Genomic DNA, 25,625 nt, shown 5'->3' with positions numbered 1-25,625 from the left:
CCAACACCTCATCTTCTTCTGCCTGCTCCTCGCTGAACAGTGGATCATCCCCCATCTCCTCAGCCACATGGTGAGTCCGATTTCTTTTACACATATGCTGAAGGTGGCCTTTCGTGTGGCAGGTATTGCACGTGTACTCCGCAAACCTGCACCGGTGAGCCCCATGGCTTCCTCCGCAGCGCCAGCATGCTGCTGCTTGATTGGCCCCCCTCAGCGGACTCTGAGTTCCAGGATCCCGAGGTCCGTGCTCTCTGCCCCGGGCAGAGCCACGTTCTGCAGTTTTGTCCGTGGTGGGCGCTATCCTGTGGACAGTGCCTGCCGGGTTCGAGACTGTGTGGATTATTTGCTTGGTGCTGCAGGTCGAGGTCATATATGGCCGGCTGAAGGTGATGTCAGAGTGACTGTGGATTCCATGGCTAGCAGCTTGTGAAGTAGGCCCTCGTGGCCAATCCCCATAACGAAAACGTCCCGTAACGCCTCGTCAAGGTGTGCGCCAAAATCACACGGCGCCGCGAGTCTCCTGAGGTTCGCAGCGTATTTGGTGACATCCCGGCCCTCAGGTCTGCAGTGACGATAAAATTTGTATCTGGCCGTGAGGATGCTCTCCTTCGGTTTCAACTGGTCAAGAATGAGTGTGATCAGCTCCTCATATGACTTGTCCCTGGCGCTCCCGGGTGCCAGAAAATCCCTGACGAGACAGTAAACCTCATCTCCACAACTGGAAAGCAATATCGCCTTACGCTTATCTTTCATTGCGTCCGTGTCCTCCGTCAGGTCGTTTGCTGTGAAGTAGTACTCGAGCCGTTCCGTAAAGGCCTCCCAATCATTGCCCATGGTAAAATCCTTTAGTGAGCCCAGAGTAGCCATGGTTGCGTGGAGTTCGTCCGCTTCCTAGTCGCCAATGTGGTGTATGCAGCACACAAATCACTAACTCCACACGGTCTGGTGTTAATCTAACTGCTGTGACCTTCGTCCTTTATTGAACAGCCTCAGAGTGACTCTCAGGTGCGTTGGTCAGCCTTTTTACTGCCTCTTGCAGGTACTTTCATTTTTCCCATCACAGCGCCCTCTGTGGTGTACCATTGTGCTTATTATACATCTCAGGTACCAGGACGATACACACCTCAATACATAACATCTCACTCCCCGCCCAGTCCCGAAGCCGTTGCCGGGAATCTCGACCTTGTTTGTCCACCGGAAGGCAGGTAGGCATAGAGAGTGCGTTAGTATGGTACATGTTATCTGGTACAGATGTGTGCCAACGGGTTGCGGGTACACTGAGCAGTTACATTAAATAGTTATTGACTGGTAACGGATCACTGATTTCCTTATTAGCTCTTATCATTAATTGGACTTCATATCCATTATTTTACTCAAACACAGTGACCATTCAGCATTAAAATATTAATTCTTATTATAAATCCGCCATCTCACGTTAACATAGCTCATTTTAGACTCACTCTTGCCTTACAGAAGTCCTTTGGGGGGACCACCACGTGGTAAGGCCCTTTTAAGACTCCCGGGTGCATCTCCTTTTTAAGGTGCCATCTTTGATGCAGCAGGATTCCATGAGGCTTCTCCTTGGGCGCCGCCATCTTTGATGCTCTGCTGCTCTGGACACGAGGCCGCCGCCATCTTGCTTTCCGCCGCTCCGGATGCCCTCCGCCGCCGCAGCCACCTGACTTGCCGCCTCTCCTGCGGCCGTCGTCGTCACTTCTCCGGCGGCCACCGTAGCCGCCTCCCCTGCGGCCGTCGTGGCCTCTCCAGCGGCCGCACTTGCCGCCTCTCCTGCGGCCTCCGTAATGGCCTCCTCTGCGGCCGTCGTGGCCACCGACTGCCAGCTGCTGCCGCCACCCGACTCTCCCACTGCGTGGGCCCCTCCGATCAGCCGGCCATCCTGGATCCCTCGCACCCCGCCCGCAGCGCTCCGCCGGCTCACACCCCCCGCCCCCACTAGGCCCGCCACTGCAGAGCTGCTTGCCTGTGGGTGGATTGAGGCTGCAGCTCCAGCTCGGTCGGCACTGCTCTCTGGGAACCCGGGACACGGCAGCACCCTGGAGAGCAGCAGTCTGTGGAATGGTAAAGCCTTCCCAGCTCCCACGGACCGTCCCCATCCACCTCCGGCCGAGGAGTGTCGGCCCACCGCCTGTGACGACCCACAAAGGTAAACCGTGCGTCTAGTCCCCATGGGATACCTGCACCATCGCTCTGCCAAGAACAGGTATTAGTTCCCTGGTGTCGGTACACAGCTTCGCCGTGACCGGGACCAGTTTGGGTCGTGCAGCAGGGTTAATCCACAGTTTATCAAAAGTTCTCGACTCATCAACGACGGACCCGGGCCCGTGTCCACTTCCATACTCACAGGGGCTCCATTGATTTTTACTTCCATTATTACTGAGGGCGAATTGTTGGTGCACGTATACAGTCCCAACACCTCATCTTCTTCTGCCTGCTCCTCACTGAACAGTGGATCATCCCCCATCTCCTCAGCCACATGGTGAGTCCGATTTCTTTTACACATACGCTGAAGGTGGCCTTTCGTGTGGCAGGTATTGCACCTGTACTCCACAAACCTGCACCGGTGAGCCCCATGGCTTCCTCCGCAGCACCAGCATGGTGCTGCTTGATTGGCCCCCCTCAGCAGACTCTGAGTTCCAGGACCCCGAGGTCCGTGCTCTCTGCCCTGGGCAGAGCCACGTTCTGCAGTTTTGTCCGTGGTGGGTGCTATCCTGTGGACAGTGCCTGCCGGGTTCGAGACTGTGTGGATTATTTGCTTGGTGCTGCAAGTCGAGGTCATAAATGCCCGGCTGAAGGTGATGTCAGAGTGACTGTGGGTTCCATGGCTAGCAGCTTGTGAATGAGGCACTCGTGGCCAATCCCCACAACAAAAACGTCCCGCAACGCCTCGTCAAGGTGTGCGCCAAAATCACACGGCGCCGCGAGTCTCCTGAGGTTCGCAGCGTATTTGGTGACATCCTGGCCCTCAGGTCTGCAGTGACGGTAAAATTTGTATCTGGCCGTTAGGATGCTCTCCTTCAGTTTCAACTGGTCAAGAATGAGTGTGATCAGCTCCTCATATGACTTGTCCCTGGCGCTCCCGGGTGCCAGCAAATCCCTGACGAGACAGTAAACCTCATCTCCACAACTGGAAAGCAATATCGCCTTACGCTTATCTTTCATTGCGTCCGTGTCCTCCGTCAGGTCGTTTGCTGTGAAGTAGTACTCGAGCCTTTCCGTAAAGGCCTCCCAATCATTGCCCATGGTAAAATCCTTTAGTGAGCCCAGAGTAGCCATGGTTGCGTGGAGTTCGTCCGCTTCCTAGTCGCCAATGTGGTATATGCAGCACACAAATCACTGACTCCACACGGTCTGGTATTAATCGAACTGCTGTGACCTTCGTCCTTTATTGAACAGTCTCAGAGTGCCTCTCAGGTGTGGTGGTCAGCCTTTTATACTGCCTCTTGCAGGTACTTTCAGGTTTCCCACCACAGTGCCCTCTGTGGTGTACCATTGTGCTTATTATACATTTAAGGTACCAGTACGATACACACCTCAATACGTAACAGTAATGGAAGCTTTCGAAAGTGAGGAATCACCTGTTACCTCTCGACAGATTATAAGCTGGACAAGCCAGGACCCCTTACTGTCCTTAGTAAAAAAACTGTGTGCTACACGGGAGTTGGTCTAGTGTCCCATTAGAGATGCAGGAAGAAATAAAGTGGTAGCAGCGGCACGGAGATGAAATGTCCATACAGGCAGACTGCCTCCTGTGGGGTAATCGGGTAGTGGTGCCAAAAAAGGGCAGGAACACTTTCATTAGTGACCTCCACAGTACCCACCCAGGCATTGTAATGATGAAAGAGATAGCCAGATCCCACGTGTGGTGGCCCAGTATCGATGCGGACTCAGAATCCTGCATGCACAAATGTAACACATGCTCACAGTTAAGCAATGCACCCAGGGAGGTGCCACTAATTTTATGGTCCTGGACCTCCAAACAGTGGTCCAGGGTTCATGTCGACTACGCAGGCCCATTCTTGGGAAAAATGTTACTTCTGGTTGTAGATGCGTACTCCAAATGGATGAAATGTGAGATGTCGGCAAGCACATCTGCTGCCACCATTGAAAGCCTGCGGGCCATGTTTGCCACACACGGCCTGCCTGATATCCTTGTGAGTGACAATGGGCCGTGCTTCACCAGTGCCGAGTTCGAAGAGTTCATGACCCACAATGGGATCAACCATGTCACTTCTGCCCTGTTCAAACCAGCGTCCAATGGTCAGGCAGAGCGAGCAGTGCAAACAATCAAGCAGAGCTTGAAGACGGTAGCCGAAGGCTCACTGCAGACTCACCTATCCTGAGTCCTGCTTAGTTACCGCACAAGACCCCACTCGCTCACTGGGGTTCCCTCCGCTAAACTGCTCATGAAAAGGGCACTTAAGACTCTCGTCAGTCCACCCTGATCTACACGAACAGGTAGAGAGCAGGCGGCTTCAACACATTACATATCATGATCACGCAAATGTGTCACATGAAATTGAGATTAATGATCCTGTATTTGTGTTAAATTATGGACAAGATCCCAAGTGGCTTCCCGGCACTGTCGTGGCCAAAGAGGGGAATAGGGTGTTTCAGGTCAATCTTTCAAATGGACTCACTTGCAGGAAACACTTGGACCAAACCAAACTAAGATTCACAGACTATCCAGAACAACCCCAATAGACTCTACCTTTTTTGACCCCCACAACACACACAAGTGGCAAGTGACCCAGCTGTTGACCACGAAGCAGAATCCATCACCTGCAGCAGCCCAGCAGGACTCACCACGCCAGGCAGCCCAGCAAGGCCAACTGCACAGCAGGCCAGCAAGCGCCCAACAAACAACTCACCAAAACCAACAACTCGCATTTGCACCGAGACGATCCACCAGCTCATATTGTAAATAGTTACACTACTGACTTTGCGGGGGGGAGTTTCTATGTAAACCTGTAAATACCTTATTTAACCACCAGAGGGCTTATCCCCTGGAGTCCCAAGGGATCACACAATCCCTTGGTAGTACCTGTAATAAGGAGGCCTCACAGGCTGGAGAGGCACTCTGGAGACCTGAATAAAGGACTACGGTCACACGTTACTTTGAGCTCACAGTATCTGGTCGGATTCTTTATGCAAGACCTAACAGGTAGCATGCTGCGGGGTGGAGTTGAGGACACTCAAGTCAAAGGCAGAATCTTGGTTAAGGAGATCTTCGAAGTGCTCCTTCCAGCGGGACCTGACTGCCTCAATGTCCTTGATGAATGTCTCCCCATTCTTGGCTGGCAGTGGAGTGGGGCCTTGGGTGTTTGGGCCTTAGGTGGCCTTGACTGCGGTGAAGAATCCTCGCACATACACAGTGACACACGCACACACAGACTGACACACACACACAGACTCACACACACACACACACACAGAGTGACACTATTCTCCTTCTCCTCTTCTTAAACGGCCCTCGTATCGAAGATGACTTGCTTCACACCAAAAAGAGATGAGTTCACAGGTGTTTCAATGAAGGATCTGATATTCCAGGTCCTGAACTACATATTGAAGGGTGGAAGATGCCTGTGCGTGGATTTTTTTAATGTGTGGTGGCCATTGCACACCAGCCACCACACGGGCTTGACAAAACTAGGTTTTGTTCCAGTGGCAAGGAATAACCAAGACGACTGGAAACCAGCTTTGCTGCACGGACCTAGTGCTCACACATCACAGTGTGGGCTGGCTCGTGCTGCTCCTGGGCCCTCGCCTCTTCTGGGCACTGAACTCTCACCTCTTCTGAGTCCCGATCACGTTGTTCTGCAATTTCTCGCCACTCCTTTGCCCCGACCTCGCAGCTCCTCTGCTGCTTGCTGCCTCTCCTGTTGTACCTGCCCATGCTCCAACCAGCGACGTTGATTTTGATGACGTCAATCCAGTTGCCCTTCTCCAAGTCGTCGCCCTCCTGCACCAGCTCACGCTGTTCCCTGAAATGGCATGCTGCCATGCTGCTCTGGGCCGTTTTATAAAAGGAAAAAATGAGTGATACAAGTGATACACACACACAGCGACACACACACAGAATCACACACACACAGTGAGACACACACAGACTGACACACACACACAGTGACACACACACAAACTGAAACACACACACACAGCAACACATACTGTGACACACACAGTGACGGAGTGACACACACACACAGACTGACACACACAAACACAGTGACACAGACAGTGACACACATACAGACTGAAACACACACAGTGACACAGACACAGAGTGACACACACACAAACTGAAACACACACACACAGCAACACATACTGTGACACACACAGTGACGGAGTGACACACACACACAGACTGAAACACACACAGTGACACAGACACAGAGTGACACACACACAGACACACACACACACAGACTGACAGACACAGTGACACAGACACAGAGTGACACACACACACAGAAACACACACAGACTGACACACACAGTGCACTTGGCAAAGGAGTCCCTCAGCATTCCAGGAGCCCTACAGATTCTCCCTCCCCAATGACCACCCCCCACTCCCCAATGCCCCCCACCCGCTCACTCCCCAATGACACCGCCCCCCTCGTCTCTCTTCCCCCTCCCTCCCATATCTCTCGCACGCCTCCCTCATCTCTCCCCCTCCCTCGTCTCTCTCCCCCACCCTCCCTCGTCTCTCCCCCCTCCCTCCCTCGTCTCTTTCCCCCACCCTCCCTCATCTCTACCCCCTCCCTTCCTTGTCTATCTCCCGCTCGTCTCTCTCCCCCCTCCCTCCCTCGTCTCTCTCCCCGCTCCTTCCATCATCTTTCTACCCCCTCCCTCATCTTTCTCCACCCCTCCCTGCCTAGTCATTCCGTGTCATTCTGTGTCTGTGTCAGTCTGTATGTCACTCTGTGTGTGTGCCACTTTGTGTGTGCGTGTGCCACTCTGTGTGTGTGTCAGTCTTTCGTGTGTGTGTCTGTGTGTCACTGTGTGTGTGTGTCAGTCTGCATATGTGTGTGTCACTGTGTGTATGTGTGTCAGTTATGGGGTGACATTCGAGCCCAGTGAGGGGGCGGCGTTAGATGCCCAGCGTGGGAGGCGTTCGAGGCCAGCGAGGGGCGGTGTTTGAGCCCAGCGAGGTGCAGAGGTCGAGCCCAGTGAGGTGTGAAGGTCGAGCCCAGCGAGGGGCGAAGGTCGAGCCCAGCGAGGGGCGGCACAGCATTTAACAGCGACGGGGCCATGGCACAGGAGCGGCGTAGCATGTAAGAGCAGCGGGACCCAGGGGAGGCGTAACAGAGCTTGGTCTCCAGTCATCTTGGTTAATCCTTGCCACTGGACCAAGACCTAGCTCGTTAAAAAAATCCACGCACAGGCATCTTCCACCCTTTAAGATGTAACTCATTGTAACACGTGTGAGCCCATCTTTTTTTGGTGTGATGAGCGTCATCCTCGTCACAAGGGACTGCCTAGTAGGAGTAGTGTATCAGTCTGTGTGTGTGTGTCAGTCTGTGCATGTGTGTCACTGTGTGTGTGTGTCAGTCTGAATATGTGTGTGTCACTGTGTGTGTGTCTGTGTGTGTGTGTCTACCTGAGTGTGTGTGTGTCACTGTGTGTGTGTCAGTCTGTGTGTATGTCCGTGTGCGTGTGTGACTCTGTGTGTGTGTCCATCTGTGCGTGTGTATGTCAGTCTCCCCCCCCCCCGCCCCCACCTCCCCAGTCTCCCCGTCTCTCTCTCCCGACCCCGCTGTCTCTCTCTACCCTCCCCCTGTGCCTCTACCCACTGTCTCTCTCCCCCCCCCCCGTGTCTCTCTCTCCCCCCAGCATCGTGTCTCTCTCCCCCACCTGTCTCTCTCTCTCCCCTCACTATGTCTCTCACTCCCCCCTGCCTCTCTCCCTGCCCCCATGTCTCTCTCCCCCACATGTCTCTCTCTCTCCCCATGTCTCTCTCTCCCGCCCCGCCACCCCTGTATCTCTCTCCCCCCGTGTTTCTCACCCCACCCTCCCCGGTGTCTCTCTCTTTCTCTCCGCCCCCCCACCCCCCGTGTCTCTCTCGCTCCAGGCAAGACAAGATGGACGCTGCTTGTGATGTATTTGCAGCCATACTCTGTACCATGCATTGTACCATGTAATTACATGTAATAACCAACAGATGGAGAAAGCCTGGGAGGCACACACTACCGAACCTCGTGCTGCCTCCCTAAAAATGCAGGCTCACCCTGCAGTGCTCACTTTTGGAGTTTACATTAAACCTAAAGGTCACAAGGTGATCAGCTCCAGCATGGGCCACGTGTGATTTATTACAGTGATAAGCATACATATCAACTGACGACAAGAATAGGATACTAACACGCAGCTATGGCCACTGTTGACTACATCGAGCGATGTTGCGTTGGGGAAGACTGGGATGACTTCATTGACCGGCTGGATCAATGCTTTGTCGCAAAAGACTTAGAGGAAGCCGCGAATGCCAGCAAACGCAGGGCCGTCCTCCTCACAGTCTGCAGATCACGGACATATGCACTGATCAAGGACCTACTGGCCCCGACAAAACCCGCTGAGAAAAGTTACAAAGAACTGTGCGAGCGAGTTCGAAATCACTCTACAGCCGAAATGCAGTGCGCACATGGTGAGGTACCGTTTCTACACCCACCGGCGCGGAGTAGGCCAAGACGTGGAAGCATTCATCGCTGAGCTAAGGCGTCTTGCTGGGCCATGCAAATTCGGGACAGTTCTTGAAGAAATTTTAAGAGACTTCTTTGTTTTGGGAATCGGGCACGAAGGGATTTTCAGCAAATTGCTAGCGGAGGAAGAATTGGATCTAGCCAAAGCCACCCTAATTGCTCAGGCATACATGGCCAGAGAGGAAGAAACAAAGCTACTCTACTCACAACTTCAGAATCACCCGGGGCCAAACACCGTGAATAAGCTATATTCGTCGGCAGACAGGAGAAGTGCCCCAGCTGGGCTAATGCGACCTCTGCTCGACCTGAGATGACTCACTCACCACAACAATGAACTAATGCGAAGAGATCAGTACCTGTGAATGCAAGTCCATCAGCAAGCTGTTGGCGCTGTGGATGGGCTCATCGAGCAAACCAGTGCAGGTTCAAACAATATGTTTGCAAGAATTGCTCAGTGATGGGGCACCTCCAATGAATGTGTAAACATGCTACAACTCGATACGTAGCGGAGGATGGGAGGTCAAGCATAGATCCTGAGGATCGCGCAGAGATGACCGAGGAGGAAGAGGTACATGGGGTGCACATGCATGAAGTGCCCACCTTTACTAACAAGAGTCCCCCGATTATGATAAACGTTAAACTGAACGGCATACCGGTACCGATGGAACTGGACACGGGTGCGAGCCAATCGATCATGAGCCAGAAGGCCTTCGAGAAGTTATGGGCAAACAAGGCGCACAAGCCCAAACTAAGCCCGACGCGAAGCTGCGCACCTGCACTAAAGAGATTATCCCGGTCCTCGGAAGTGCAATGGTTCAGGTGCTGTATGATGGTTCTGTGCATAAATTGCCACTATGGATTGTTCCTCTAATGGGCCCACGCTGCTTGGCAGAAGCTAGCTACGGAATTTTAACTTTAAATGGGGTGATGTAAAAGCATTATCGGCGGTGGAGAAAGCCACGTGTACGCAGGTTTTATACAAGTTTCCGTCACTGTTCCAGCCTGGCATCGGCAGCTTCACAGGGGCCAAGGTGACAATTCACCTCAGCCCAGACGTGAGACCCGTTCACCACAAGGCCAGAGTGGTCCCTTACATGATGCGGGAGAAAGAAGAAGTCGAGCTAGATCGGCTTCAGCGCGAAGGCATCATATCGCCAGCGGAATTTAATGACTGGGCCAGTCCCATTGTCCCCGTTCTTAAAAGTGATGGGACAATTAGAATCTGTGGAGATTATAAAGTAATCATAGAAACATAGAAAATAGGTGCAGGTGTAGGCCATTCGGCCCCTTCGAGCCTGCACCATCATTCAATAAGATCATGGCTGATCATTCCCTCAGTACCCCTTTCCTGCTTTCTCTCCATACCCCTTGATCCCTTTAGCCGCAAGGGCCATATCTAACTCCCTCTTGAATATATCCAATGAACTGGCATCAACAACTCTCTGCGGTAGGGAATTCCACAGGTTAACAACTCTCTGAGTGAAGAAGTTTCTCCTCATCTCGGTCCTAAATGGCCTACCTCTTATCCTAAGACTGTGTCCCCTGGTTCTGGACTTCCCCATCATCGGGAACATTCTTTCTGCATCTAACCTGTCCAGTCCTGTCAGAATCTTATAAGTTTCTAAGAGATCCCCTCTCGTCCTTCTAAACTCCAATGTATAAATGCCCAGTTGATCCAGTCTCTCCTCATATGTCAGTCCTGCCATCCCGGGAATCAGTCTGGTGAACCTTCGCTGCACTCCCTCAATAGCAAGGACGTCCTTCCTCAGATTAGGAGACCAAAACTGAACATAATATTCCAGGTGAGGCCTCACCAAGGCCCTATACAACTGCAGTAAGGCCTCCCCGCTCCTATACTCAAATCCCTTAGCTATGAAGGCCAACATACCATTTGCCTTCTTCACCGCCTGCTGTACCTGCATGCCAACTTTCAATGACTGATGAACCATGACACCCAGGTCTCGTGGCACCTCCCCCTTTCCTAATCTGCCGCCATTCAGATAATATTCTGCCTTCGTGTTTTTGCCCCCAAAGTGGATAACCTCACATTTATCCACATTATACTGCATCTGCCATGCATTTGTCCTCTCACCTAACCTGTCCAAGTCACCCTGCAGCCTTTTAGCATCCTCCTCACAGCTCACACAGCCACCCAGCTTAGTGTCGTCTGCAAACTTGGAGATATAAACCATAAACTGAATATCGTTACAGTACCAGTACCCGCTACCCAAGGCGGAGGATTTGTTTGCGACCCTGACGGGCGGAAAGCTGTTTTCGAAATTGGACCTCACCTCGGCGTACATGACCCAGGAGCTGGCGGAATCATCCAAGAAGCTGACACAAGGGGCTGTTCGTATACAACCGGTGCCCCTTCAGGATCCGTTCAGTGGCTGCGATCTTCCAACGAAACATGGGGAGCCTGCTGAAATCTGTCCCGGGAACGGACATCTTCCAAGACGACATCTTGATCACCGGACACAACACCGATGAACACCTCCATAACCTGGAAGAGGTGCTACGCCGACTAAATCGAGTAGGTTTAAGGTTGAAACGAACCAAATGCGTCTTTCTAGGCACCAGAGGTGGAATTCCTGGGAAGGAGAATCGCAGTAGATGGCATCAGACTCTCAGACTCCAAGACGGAGGCGATCCAGAAGACACCAAGATTACGTAACACAATGGAGCTACGCTCGTTTCCAGGACTACTGAACCACTTTGGTAACTTTCTGCCTGGGCTGAGCACTTTGCTTGAACCATTACATGTACTGCTCTGTAAGGATGATGACTGGGTCTGGGGTAAAAATCAAGAAATTGCCTTCGAGAAGGCCAGAAACTTATTGTTCTCAAACTACTGGCGCTGTATGATTCTGGTAGGCATCTTGTTTTAGCGTGTGATGCATCATCCTACGAGATCGGGTGTGTGCTTCAGCAAGTGAATGTGTTGGGTAAGCTCCAACCTGTAGCGTATGCATCCCGCAGCCTTTCCAAGGCTGAAAGGCGGTACAGCATGGTCGAAAAGGATGCCCTAGCTTGTGTGTATGCGGTAAAAAAGATGCACCAGTACCTATTTAGCCGGCGGTTCGAACTAGACCACAAGCCGCTCACGTCATTATTCTCTGAGAGCAAAGGCATCAATACTAACGCCTCAGCTCACATTCAGAGGTGGGCATTAACGCTGTCCGCTTACGACTACACGATCCACCACAGACCAGGCACCGATAACTGCGCAGATGCGCTCAGCCGGTTCCCGCTTGCCATCACCGAGGGTGAAGCGGAGTAGCCCGCGGAACTGGTCACGGCCATGGAAGCCTTTGAGTGTGAAGGGTCACCCGTCACGGCGCACCAGATAAGAATCTGGACCAGCCAAGACCCACTGCTGTCCCAGGTGAAAAACTGTATATTAAGTGGAAACAGGGCAACCATGTATGGAGAGATGCATGGCGATTTTAAGCCGTTACACTGGCACAAGGATGAGCTTTCCGTCCAGGCCGACTGCATTTTGTGGGGAAATCGCCTAGTCTTGCCCAAGAAGGGCAGATATTTATTTGTCAAGGATCTCCAGAGCACACACCCCGGCATCGTAATGATGAAAGCCATTGCGAGATCGCACATGTGGTGGCCTGCATCGACGCAGACTTAGAGTCGTGCGTACGCTGGTGCAACACATGCGCGCAACTCAGCAACGCACCCAGGGAAGTCCCCCTGAGCCTGTGGTCCTGGCCCTCCAAACCCTGGTCCTGTATCCACATAGACTATGCAGGTCCCTTCCTCGGAAAAATTTTCCTAGTTGTAATTGATGCTTATTCTAAATGGATCGAATGTGTTATAATGTCGTCCAGCACATTCACCGCCACAATAGAGAGCCTTCGGACAATGATCGCCACCCATGGTCTGCCCGACGTCCTTGTTAGTGACAATGGACCATGCTTTACGAGTTCCGAATTTCGCGAATTTATGTGCTGTAACGGCATAAAGCATGTCAGGTCGGCCCCGTTCAAACCAGCCTCCAATGGCCAAGCTGAACGGGCAGGACAGATCATAAAGCAGGGCATGCAGTTAGTGACAGAAGGCCCCTTGCAGACCCGTCTGTCTTGCGTGCTGCTTGCATATCGGACGAGGCCCCGCTCACTCACAGGGGTTCCGCCCACCGAACTCCTCATGAAGAGGACCCTCAAAACAAGGTTGTCCCTAGTGCACCCGGTTTTAAGTGAGATTGTCGAAAACCGGCATCTTAAGCAATGTACATATCATAACCGTAACTCTGTTACGCGTTGTATCAATATCGATGACCATGTTTTCGTGCTGAACTTTGGTCCCCAAGTGGCTCGCAGGCACTATCGTAACTACAGAGGGGAGTAGGGTATTCGTGGTAAGACTCACTAATGGCCAAACATGCAAGAAGCACATCGATCAAACCCAATTGAGGTTCACCGATGATCCAGAACTGCTGGATGACTACAGTGACATCGACTTCCAACCACAAGCAACAGAACCAGCGTTCGCCAAGAGACAGAACCTGTCGCACCGGACAGTCCGACCAGAGCCGCAGCACCGCAAAGCAGCGACACTCCAGTCAGGCTGCCCACATCCAGCGTCTAAATCAGACGCTCAACCAGAGAGCGCAGACCTCCAGTCAGGTTTGATCTGTAAACCGCATCTAAGACTTGGGGCAAAATGTTGTGATGTATTTGCAGCCATACTCTGTACCATGCATTGTACCATGTAATGACATGTCAGAAGCAACAGATGGGGAAAGCCCGGGGGGCGCACATTACTGCAGCACCTTGTGCTGCCTCCCTATATAAAGCAGACTCCCCCTGCAGTGCTCACTTTTGGCGTTTACATTAAACCTAAAGGTCACAAGGTGATCAGCTCCAGCATGGGCCACATGTGATTTATTATAGTGATAAGGATACATATCACTGCTGTTGTGTCCCGGCCAGCATCTTCACATGTGCAAGTTTTTACTTTCGTCACACATTTAAGTTCGGAAAAGAACCGGAAGTGCGCATGCGCAGAACGCTTCCTGTTCATTGTCCTAAGAACATAATAAGAACATAAGAAATAGGAACAGGAGTAGGCCATATGGCCCCTCGAGCCTGCTCCGCCATTCAATAAGATCATGGCTGATCTGATCATGGACTCAGGTCTACTTCCCCGCCCACTCCCCATAACCCCTTATCGTTCAAGAAACCATCTATTTCCGTCTTAAATTTATTCAATGTCCCAGCTTCCACAGCTCTCTGAGGCAGCGAATTCCACAGATTTACAATCCTCTGAGAGAAGAAATTTCTCATCTCTGTTTTAAATGGGCGGCTCCTTATTCTAAGATCATGCCCTCTAGTTCTAGTCTCCCCCATCAGTGGAAACGTCCTCTCTGCATCCACCTTGTCAAGCCTCTTCATAATCTTATACTTTTCGATAAGATCACCTCTCATTCTTCTGAATTCCAATGAGTAGAGGCCCAACCTACTCAACCTTTCCTCATAAGTCAACCCCGTCATCTCCGGAATCAACCTAGTGAACCTTCTCTGAACTGCCTCCAAAGCAAGTATATCCTTTCATAAATATGGAAACCAAAACTGCACACAGTATTTCAGGTGTGGCCTCACCAATACCTTGTATAGCTGTTGCAAGACTTCCCTGCTTTTGTACTCCATCCCTTTTATGTATGCAAACCTCACCAATGTGTAAGATTTGCCACCAGAAGGCACACCTGTGGGAGACCTAAGGGTCACCTGTGCACCCTGGGAAAGCAGGTATAAACGGCAATCCACCATGCTGCTTTCTCACTTTGGAGTTACATTAAAGAGACCAAGGTTACAATGGTTTGAGCTTACAACTCAGTCTTGTGGAGTTATTCTGAACATAATAATTGCCAATGAGTTACAGATCACAAACTTTCACGCAGTAATGACTGCGGTTGGTATTCTTGAGAGATTTGTGGAGGATGATGATTGGGAAGTCTTCGTTGAGCCTCTCGACCAGTACTTCATGGCCAACGAGCTGGACACGACTGAGACGGCGGTCAAGCGCAGGGCGATTCTCCTCACCGTATGTGGGTCTTCGATATATGGCCTCGTCAAAAATCTGCTGGCACCGGTCAAACCAACGAACAAGACTTACATAGAGCTGTGCACGCTGGTTCGGGAACACCTCAAGCCAAAGGAGAGCATCCTAATGGCCAGTTATCGCTTTTACACGCACCATCGCTCTGAGGGCCAGAACGTGGCAAGCTTTGTTGCCGACCTAAGACGCCTTAAGGGACAGTGCGAATTTGCCGGATCTTTGGGGGAAATGTTGCGGGACTTTTTCGTGCTTGGAATCGGTCACGAGGTCATTCTTCGCAAACTACTGTCTGCTGAATCCCTAGATCTGAGCAAGGCCATCACGATAGCCCAGGCTTTCATATCCACGATCGACAGCACAAAACAGATATGTTCACAGCATCCAAGCTCACCGGCAAGTACTGTGCATAAAATAATGCCTTCAGCAGGCAGAACTGTACATGGCAGGGCCTACACGACCGCAGAGGCCAGGCCTAGGGTGACTCAGAGGCCGCTGTGGGGTGTGAATGCGTATCCATTAACACCATGTTGGTTCTGCGGAGGCAGTCATAGAGCTCATCAATGTCGATTCAAGCACTATGTGTGCAAGGGCTGTGGAACAATGGGGCACCTCCAGCAAATGTGCAAATGACCTCTGACTCACCACGTGGCAGAGTCAGCAGAGGACGACCGATCCAGCGCGGATCACGCTGAACGAGCAGGAGAGGCAACTCAACCGGAGGATGAAGAGGAAGTGCATGGGGTACACACCTTCACCACCAAAAGCCATCCGATAATGTTAAATGTTAAACTTAAAGGCATTCTAGTCTCCATGGAATTGGACACAGGGGCGAGTCAATCAATCATGAGCCAGAAGGCTTTTGAGAAACTGTGGGGCAACAAGGCACAGAGGCCAAAACTGAGCCCGATTCACACAACGCTGCGCAGTTACACCAAAGAACTCATACCTATTATCGGCAGTGCGGCAGTGAAAGTATCGTACGACGGAATGGTGCATGATTTACCACTATGGATTGTACCATGCGATGGCCCAACACTGTTCGGAAAAAGCTGGAGAGGAAAGATCCGATGGAACTGGGACGACATCAAAGCACTGTCTTCAGTTGATGATGCCTCGTATGCCCAGGTGCTAAACAAATTCCCGGTGTTATTTGAGCCAGGCATCGGCAACTTCACAGGCGCCAAGGTGCAAATCCATCTTGTTCCTGGGGCACGGCACATTCATCACAAGGCCCGAGCAGTCCCATATATGATGCGAGAAAAAGTCGAGATCGAGCTGGACAGACTTCAATGAGAGGGAATCATATCGCCAGTCGAGTTCAACGAGTGGGCCAGTCCAATCATGCTGGTGCTAAAGAGCGATGGGACGGTCAGAATCTGCGGGAACTACAAGGTAACGATCAACCGAGTCTCGTTACAGGACCAGTACCCACGATCTAAAGCGGAGGGCCTATTCGCAACGCTAGCAGGGAGAAAGTTGTTCACCAAGCTAGATCTAACCTCTGCTTACATGACACAGGAGCTGGCTGAACCGTCAAAGAAATTGACGTGCATCAACACGCCTTTGGGATTTGCTCGGCTGCGGCCATCTTCCAGAGGAACATGGAGAGTCTGCTGAAATCGGTTCCATGCACCGTGGTGTTCCAAGACGACATCTTGATCACTGGTCGCAACACTACTGAACACTTGCACAACCTGGAAGAGGTTCTAAAAAGACTGGGCAAAGTGGGACTCAGGCTGAAATGCTCCAAGTGTGTTTTCCTTGCGCCAGAGGTCGAATTTCTGTGGGGAAAGATTGCGGTAGACGGCATCAGACCCACAGACTCCAAGACAGAGGCCATCAAGAATGCACCCAGACCGCAGCATATGATGGAGCTGCGTCCTTTCCTGGGACTCCTCAACTATTTTGGTAACTTTCTACCCGGGTTGAGCACTTTGCTGGAACCTTTGCATTTATTGCTAGGCAAGGGTGACGACTGGGTTTGGGGTAAATCTCAAGAGACAGCCTTTAATAAGGCCAGAAACCTGCTATGCTCTAACAAGTTACTTGTATTGTATGACCCATGTAAACGTTTAGTACTAGCTTGTGATGCGTCGTCGTACGGGGTCGGTTGCGTGTTACAGCAAGTAAACGTGTCAGGCAAACTGCAACTGTTGCATATGCTTCCAGAAGTTTATCCAAGGCTGAAAGTGCCTGCAATATGGTTGAGAAAGAAGCATTAGCATGTGTATACGGGGTTAAGAAAATGCACCAATATCTATTTGGTCTCTGGTTCGAGCTTGAAACCGACAACAAACCGCTTACTTCACTGTTCTCAAAAAGCAAAGGTATCGACACCAATGCTTCGTCACGCATCCAAAGATGGGCACTAACATGGTCTGTGTATGACTATGCCACAGACCAGGCACAGGGAACTGCGCTGACGCCCTTAGTCGGCTACCATTACCCACCACTGGGGTGGAAATGGCGCAACCTGCAGACTTGCTTCTGGTAATGGATGCTTTTGAGAGCGAGGGGTCACCCATCACGGCTCGCCAGATCAGGACCTGGACTAGCCAAGACCCTGTGCTATCACTAGTAAAAAGCTGCATCCTTAATGGGAGCTGGTCGGTGGTTCCCGGGGAAATGCAAGATGAAATTAAGCCGTTCCACCGACTTAAGGATGAATTATCCATCCAATCGGATTGTCTCCTATGGAGGAATCGCGTGGTTTTGCCAAAAAAAGGCAGGAAAATGTTTATACGTGACCTACACAGTACCCACCCAGGCATAGTCATGATGAAGGCTGTTTGGTGGCCTGGCATTGACTCCGAATTGGAGTCATGCGTACACCAATGCAACACTTGCTCACAGTTGAGAAACGCACCCAAGGAAGCCCCACTGAGCCTGTGGTCATTGCCCTCCAAACTGTGGTCCAAGGTCCACGTAGATTTTGATGGCCCTTTTCTCGGAAAGATGTTTCTAGTAGCAGTGGATGCTTACTCTAAATGGATTGAATGTATAATAATGTCATCATGTATGTCCATTGCCACCATTGAAAGCCTCAGGGCCATGTTCGCCACCCATGGTTTGCCCGACATCCTTGTTAGTGATAATGGGCCGTGTTTCACCAGCTCGGAATTCAACGAGTTCATGACCCTCAATGGCATTAAGCATGTCAGGTCTGCCCCATTTAAGCCCGCATCCAATGATCAAGCGGAACGGGCAGGCCAAACCATCAAGCAGAGCTTGAAACGCCTGATGGACGGTTCCCCGTAGACCCGGTTATCTCGGGTCCTGCTCAACTACCGGACGCGCCCCCACTTGCTCACTGGGGATCCCCCTGCAGAATTGTTCATGAAGAAAGCACTCAAAACCAGGCTCTCCTTTGTCCACCCGGATCTCAATAATCACGTAGAAACCCGTGGCACCAGCATAACATGTACCATGATCGCGCGGCTGTATCGCGTGACATTGAGGTCAATGCTCTTGTGTTTGTTCTCAATTACGGTCATGGTCCCAAATAGATTACTGGCACTGTTTTAGCCAAGGAGGGGAATAGAGGGCTAGACTTTCCACTTTACATCGCCCAAAACGACCTCTATCACCCATTTTGACTAAAAAGTGGAAACTGGGCCCAAAACATCGCTGGAAAAACAGGTGCCTAAGTTTCCACTCTGATCGCCGAAATGATCGCCCACACAAGGCCCATCCCAACTTCGCTGGACCGATGCAAGGCCCAAAAGAATGCTGAGAAATAGTTGCTTTTACTGAGCTTAAGAGAAGGAAATGGGCACAACAGACGCCATTTTGAAGATCGGAGGAAGGGTGGAGGCATAGTTGTGAGTTGTTTAAAGAGTTAATTTAAAGATAATTCGACTCAAAATATTTGAACAGGGTATATAAAGGGTATATAAAGTAGGTATTATCAAGTTATTTTGGAAATAGGTTTTACATATTGAGATTATTTTGGAAATAGCTTTTACATAATGAAATTATTTACTGATATTGTTGGGGCCTATTAAACTGACTGGTATACAGTGGAGAGTACAGAGAGTGCAGAGTACAGTGATTAGATAGTATCGAGTAGAGAGATTATAATAAATTAGTAAAAGTAATTATTGATAGTGATATGGGGCCTATGATTTCCCTGCCATTAATTGCAACTGCTCAGACACTGGTTACTGAAAGGATCAATTGAAGAGATGGCAGAGTAATGCGTAGACGGAGACGAAGACAGAGGAGGAGTCCGTACAGCCAACGAAGGCACTTGGAAAAGCAATCTTACCTGAACTTGTCTTAGGAGGCTGCGATTCTGAAAGGAGGTCATCGATGAGATATGCCAACTCGTCAAGGGTGATCTGCAGCGTTCCTGCACCATCAGAACTGCACTGTCCGTTGAGGTGAAGGTTACTGCTACCCTAGCCTTCTACGCATCGGGATCTTTTCAGGCTTCAGCTGGCGACATCTGCCATATCTCTCAGCACGCTACATACTGCTGCATTTGACAGGTGACTGAAGCCCTTTACACTCGCAGGATGGACTGCATAAGCTTCCCAATGACCAGGGAGGCACAGACCGAGAGGGCTTTGGGTTTCTGCAGGATATCACAGTTCCCCAAGGTACAGGGAGCAATAGACTGCACGCACATTGCCTTGAAAGCACCCTTAAAGAACGCGGAGGTGTTTCGTAACAGAAAGGGGTTCCACTCACTGAATGTGCAGCTTGTTGTCGACCACAATCAAACAATTCTGACAGTAAATGCTACATTTCCTGGCAGCATCCATGATGCGCACATCCTAAGTGAAAGTGCTATTCCTGACCTATTTGTCAATCAGCCAGCAGGTTACGGTTGGATGCTGGGGAGATAAAGGATATGGCCTTGCCAGTTGGCTGATGACCCCTCTGCGTAATTCTGAAGCACAGAAACGTTATAATGAAAGTCACATAGCGACTCGCAACATCGTTGAAAAGACAATTGGAGTCCTAAAGCAGCGCTTCAGATGCCTGGATCAGTCTGGAGGCAGCCTACAGTACCACACTGACCAGGTTGCAGAGTTTATTGTGGTGTGTTGCATGCTGCATAACCTAACTATCAGAAGGGGACAAGTAATGCCAGGTCGGGCTGCAGGTCCACCTCCAGAAGGAGTGGAGACAGAAGAACCAACCGGCGAGGATGAAGAGGCAGAAGAGGACGCAGGCGAGGACATAGGTGAGCGCAATCAGCCTGCCGATCTAGCACCGGGACCACCACCCCCCCTCCCGAAGACCATGAGCCAGGGGCAGTTACACGGCCGCTAAACTGTTGCGTCAGCAGCTAATTAATGAATGCTTTGCATGAACTATTATTGTGGATTTTCAAATGTTCATTTACAGTTATGGTTAATCAAAAGTTTCATTTACGTGGGATTCTCATTGTTGTTGTGCCTGTACTGGCCTATCATCGGCATTCATGGTTACTTTAAGTAAAGTTTAAGGAAAGTACTGCTACAGTAAAAGAACAAATAAGGATGAACAACTGTAAATTTGTTAACTAATGTAACTAAGAGAGAAGGCACAAAAAAATGTGTTGAATGAAAGGTTTTTTTTTATTAACAAAAAAGAAAACTATTTTTAAAAAACTAACACCCTCCCTCCACCCCCCCACCCCGCCCCCACCAAATTCACCCTTCCCTTCAAATCCCAATGAATTGAACACAACGATAACGATAACAATTAACAATAACACAACAATAACGATAACAATTAACAATAACAATGCAAAAATTAAACAAGTAAACAATGCTAAACAAATCCCCCACCCTACATGCGGCCACGTTTCCCTCCAGGTCCTTTCTCGCCCCGTGTTGGTCTACACTGACTGACACCAAGAAGTTGTGCAGTGTGGGACGGCAAGACTTCCTGCCGTGGTGGAGGTGAAGGAGAGGAAGTTGAAGCCTGAGGCTCGACTTCTAAGTCCGGAGGAACGGGGTCTCGCTGCGAGCTGACTCGACACCTTGGGGTGCAGCGCCTTGTGCAGCCAACAAAACATACCGAAGGGCATTGGTTGCGGCGGTTTGCTCACGAATTGCCTCCAACGTCTCCCGTGCTGTCTGTGTTTGCACCAGTTGGAGAAGTTGGTGCTGAACTCGCTCCAGGTTGTTGGAAACTGGCTTCAGTTCTCGGAGAACTTACTCCAGCTTGCGGAGAACTGGTTCCAGTTTGCGGAGAAACCCGCGAAACCCTGGATAAGGTCGCAACCGATAACGACCGTCTCCCTGCACAGAGATATCAAGCTCTCCATCTGGCCCTTCATGGTAGGCGATTGCTCACCCCGCTGACCCGACCTCCGTGGTGTCGGCGTTGGCAAAATTTCACGCCTTGGCGTCACCACCTGTCCACCGCTTGGTCCCGGTGCCTCTTCCATCTCAATTGAGATAGCCGCAGGTTGTTCCCCCTCCACAAAAACACGATCATCTTCCTCCTCCTCCTCCTGCTCTTCCTCCACAGTTTGAGGGTGTTCCTCCTCTTCCTCCTCCCAGTTCGTTGATGTACCTGATTCCAATGACACTTGACCTTAAAAAGACAAATAACGTTTCTAAACATTTCTAAACATTTAAAGACAACTTATTAGGACATTAACGGTGCTCATTATTATTAAACATACATATCAATACATACCACTTTTTCAATAACCCAATACATATGACTAATTTTCAATACCCCATATACACAATGGCTCACCAGGGCTGACATGACCTCATTCGTGAATCATGAATACCTCAAAAGTATATATCATAAAGTATTATCATTGCAGGACATGACAAGAGTAACTAAGATATTTTAAAGATGTATTTGATAATGTTTGATACATTGCACAGTTCCCATTACTCACGAGACTCGAGGGTGGGTTTGGCCACACCAAGGGTTGTGACCGAACGGCTGTCAGGCCCCAGTAGGGCGACCGCAAGCTCCTCGTATTCACTTAGGAGCTGGATTTGAGCCGAGCCGCCACCTCTCCTCCTTTGCTCAGCTCTATTTAGTGAAATCTTCTTCTGTAAAAGATAAGATAACATTGCTTGGCATAAGCTAATTGACTTGGTAATAAACATTTCAGATTGACATAATTAAATGTTCGATTCGAACCTTGCATTGAATTACAACAGCTCATTTTTCTGAAATCCAATGAGTATAGACTCAACCTATCTTCAAAAGTCAACCTTGCATTGCATATGAACAATATGAACAATATTCCACAATATAAAATTCAACTTAGTGTTAGGATGCATAAATTATTTCATAATTTAATTAATTAATACTATAACGAAATTACATTGAAGATTCCAATTAAAATTTCCATGCATCATTTAAATATAAATTATGAATAATTTTAAATATAAAATGCAACTTACTCTGGCTTCTGACAGCAGGCTGTTCCATCTTTTGCGGCACTGGTCCGGTGTCCGCACTTCATTTGACGCCAATGTAACCATGTCGGCAATCTCTGCCCATACTCTCCGGTATGCATGGGATGGATGTTTCCCCTGCCCACCCTGTGTTAAATCTGCCCACCTGCCGCTCACGAGGCTCACCAGAGCCTCGTTCGCCTCCGCGCTAAAGGGCTTAGCTCTTTTACGTTCCAAATCATTGACCTTTTTGGTTAAATATATTTATTATTTGATACAATATATTTGGGTTTATATTTTATAGCAAGGATAACTTTGAGTGCAATATAATTGTTTAAAACCGATAAATCTTGGATAAATTACAAAAAAACTATTGTTCTATTCACACAAACTAATCCGGCAATTCAAACACTTCTTTCCTCTCTCTCTCTCTCTGACCCTCCCTGTGCTTCTGAGCATGTGTGATGACCCCTGACCTCGCAAAACCCGGCAAAAAAAAACACAAAAAAAATCCCACACATGCGCACAATGACATTGCTAGGGAAACTTTTTTTTTCCACTTCCGTTTTAGGTGGGCGATCGTGAGATTGCCGAAAAATCACATCGCCCATTTGACATCGCCGGAGTAAGGCCGAGTGGAAAATCGCAAAAAAAAAGGGCAATGTGCTGGCGATCAGCAAGGTCGAAACGGCCCACATCGCTCAAACATCGCCCATTTTTCTGGGTGATGGTCCCCTCGTGGAAAGTCCAGCCCAAAATGTTTGTTGTAAAACTGTTCAAGAAGCAAACGTGCAGAAAGCACTTGGATCAGACCAAACTGCGATTCACTGACAATCAAGAACAGTTTGAAGAAGACTTCACCATCATTGATCCACCAACACACACCCAACCAGCAATCGACCTTGCTGTCAACCGCAGGGATGAACCCACCATGCCCGACAGTCCAATCAGACCAGCCGTGCTGCCGTGCAGCAATAATCCGACCAACTCGCCCATGCCAGGACTTCAACTCAGGCGATCGACCCGGGAACGCAGAGCACCAGATCGCCTCAACCTGTAAATAACTTCTACATAAGACTTTAGAACGAGTGATGTTATGTATGCAAACCTCACCAATGTGTAAGACTTGCCACCAAGGGGCATACCTGTGGGAGACCTAAGGGTCACCTGTGCACCCCGGGCAAGCAGGTATAAAAGACAATCCGCCATGCTGCTTCCTCACATTGGAGTTACATTAAAGAGACCAAGGTCACAATAGTTTGAGCTTACAACTCAGTCTTGTGGAGTTATTCTGAACGTAATAATCCCCTTTGCAATAAAGGCTAAGATACCATTGGCCTTCCTGATCACCTGCTGTTCCTGCATACTATCCTTTTGTGTTTCATGCACAAGTACCCCCAGGTCCCGCTGTACTGCGGCACTTTGCGATCTTTCTCCATTTAAATAATAACTTGCTCTTTGATTTTTTTCTGCCGAAGTGCATGACCTCACACTTTCTAACATTATACTCCATCTGCCAAATTTTTGCCCTCTCACTTAGCCTGTTTATATGTCCTTTTGCAGATTTTTTGTGTCCTCCTCACACATTGCTTTTCCTCCCATCTTTGTATCATCATCAAACTTGGCTACATTACACTCAGTCCCTTCTTCCATGTCGTTGATATAGATTGTAAATAGTTGGGGTCCCAGCACTGATCCCTGCGGCACCTCACTAGTTATTGGTTGCCAACCAGAGAATTAACCATTTATCCCGAGTCTCTGTTCTCTGTTAGTTAGCCAATCCTCTATCCATGCTAATATATTACCCCCAACCCCGTGAACTTTTATCTTGTGCAGTAACCTTTTATGTGGCATCTTGTCAAATGCCTTCTGTAAGTCCAAATATGCCACATCCACTGGTCTCCCTTTATCCACCCTGTTCATTACATCCTCAAAGAATTCCAGCAAATTTGTCAAACATGACTTCCCCTTCATAAATCCATGCTGACTCTGTCTGACCGAATTATGCTTTTCCAAATGTCCTGCTACTGTTTCTTTAGTAATGGACTCCAACATTTTCCCAACCACAGATGTTAGACGAACTGGTCTATAGTTTCCTGCTTTTTGTCTGCCTCCTTTTTTAAATAGGGGCGTTACATTTGCAGTTTTCCAATCTGCTAGGATCTCCCCAGAATCCAGGGAATTTTGGTAAGCTACAACCAATGCATCCACTATCCCTGCCACTACTTCTCTTAAGACCCTAGGATGCAAGCCATCAGGTCCAGGGGATTTATCGGCCTTTAGTCCCATTATCTTACTGAGTACCACCTCCTTCGTGATTGTGATTGTGTTAAGTTCCTCCCCGCTCTATAACCCCTCGACTATCCAGTGTCGGAATATTGTTAGTGTCCTCTACCATAAAGACTGATACAAAATATTTGTTCAGAATTTCTGCCATCTCCATGTTCCCCATTACTAATTCCCCGGTCTCGTCCTCTAAGGGACCAACATTTACTTTAGCCACCCTTTTCCTTTTTATATACCTATAGAAGCTCTTGCTATCTGTTTTTATATTTCGTGCTCGTTTATTTTCATAGTCTATCTTCCCTTTCTTAATCATTTTTTTAGTCATTCTTTGCTGGCTTTTAAAAGCTTCCCAGTATTCTGTCCTCCCACTAGTTTTGGCCACTTTTTATGCCCTTGTTTTTAATTGGACACCGTTCTTTATTTCTTTAGTTAGCTGCGGATGACTATCTTTTCTCTTACACCCTTTCCTCCTCACTGGAATATATTTTTCTTGAGAGTTATGAAATATCTCCTTAAATGTACACCACTGTTCATCAACCATCCTACACTTTAATCTATTTTCCCAGTCCACTTTACCCAACGCTGCCCTCATACCTTCATTGTCTCCTTTATTTAAGCTTAGTACGCTGGTTAGAGATCCAACTTTCTCACCCTCCATCTGAATTTGAAATTCAATCATGCTATGATCACTCATTTCGAGGGAATCCTTTACTAGGAGATTGTTTATTAATCCTGTCTCATTACACAGGACCAGATCTAAGATAGCCTGCCCCCTGGTTGGTTCCTTTACATACTGCTCAAGGAACCCATCCCTTATGCACTCTATGAACTCCTCCTCAAGGCTATCCTGACCAATTTGATTTGTCCAATCAATATGGAGGTTAAAATCACCCATGATTATTGTGATTCCCTTTTTACAAGCCCCCACTATTTTCTGGTTTATGCTCCGACCAACAGAGTTGCTACTGCTACAGAGTTGCCTCTAGACAACACCCACCAGTGACTTTTTCCCCTTATTATTCCTTATCTTCACCCAAACTGTTTCAACATCCTGATCATTTGAGCCAATATCGTTTCTTACTATTGCAGTGATTCCATTGTTATCAATAGAGCTACCCCACCTCCTTTTCCTTTCTGTCTGTTCTTCTGGATTGTCAAATACCCCTGAATATTTTATTCCCAGTCCTGG

The sequence above is a fragment of the Pristiophorus japonicus genome, chromosome 3, assembly GCF_044704955.1.
Source record: "Pristiophorus japonicus isolate sPriJap1 chromosome 3, sPriJap1.hap1, whole genome shotgun sequence".
NCBI classification, from domain to species: Eukaryota; Metazoa; Chordata; class Chondrichthyes; family Pristiophoridae; genus Pristiophorus; species Pristiophorus japonicus.
Note: the sequence above shows the minus strand (reverse complement) of the source record.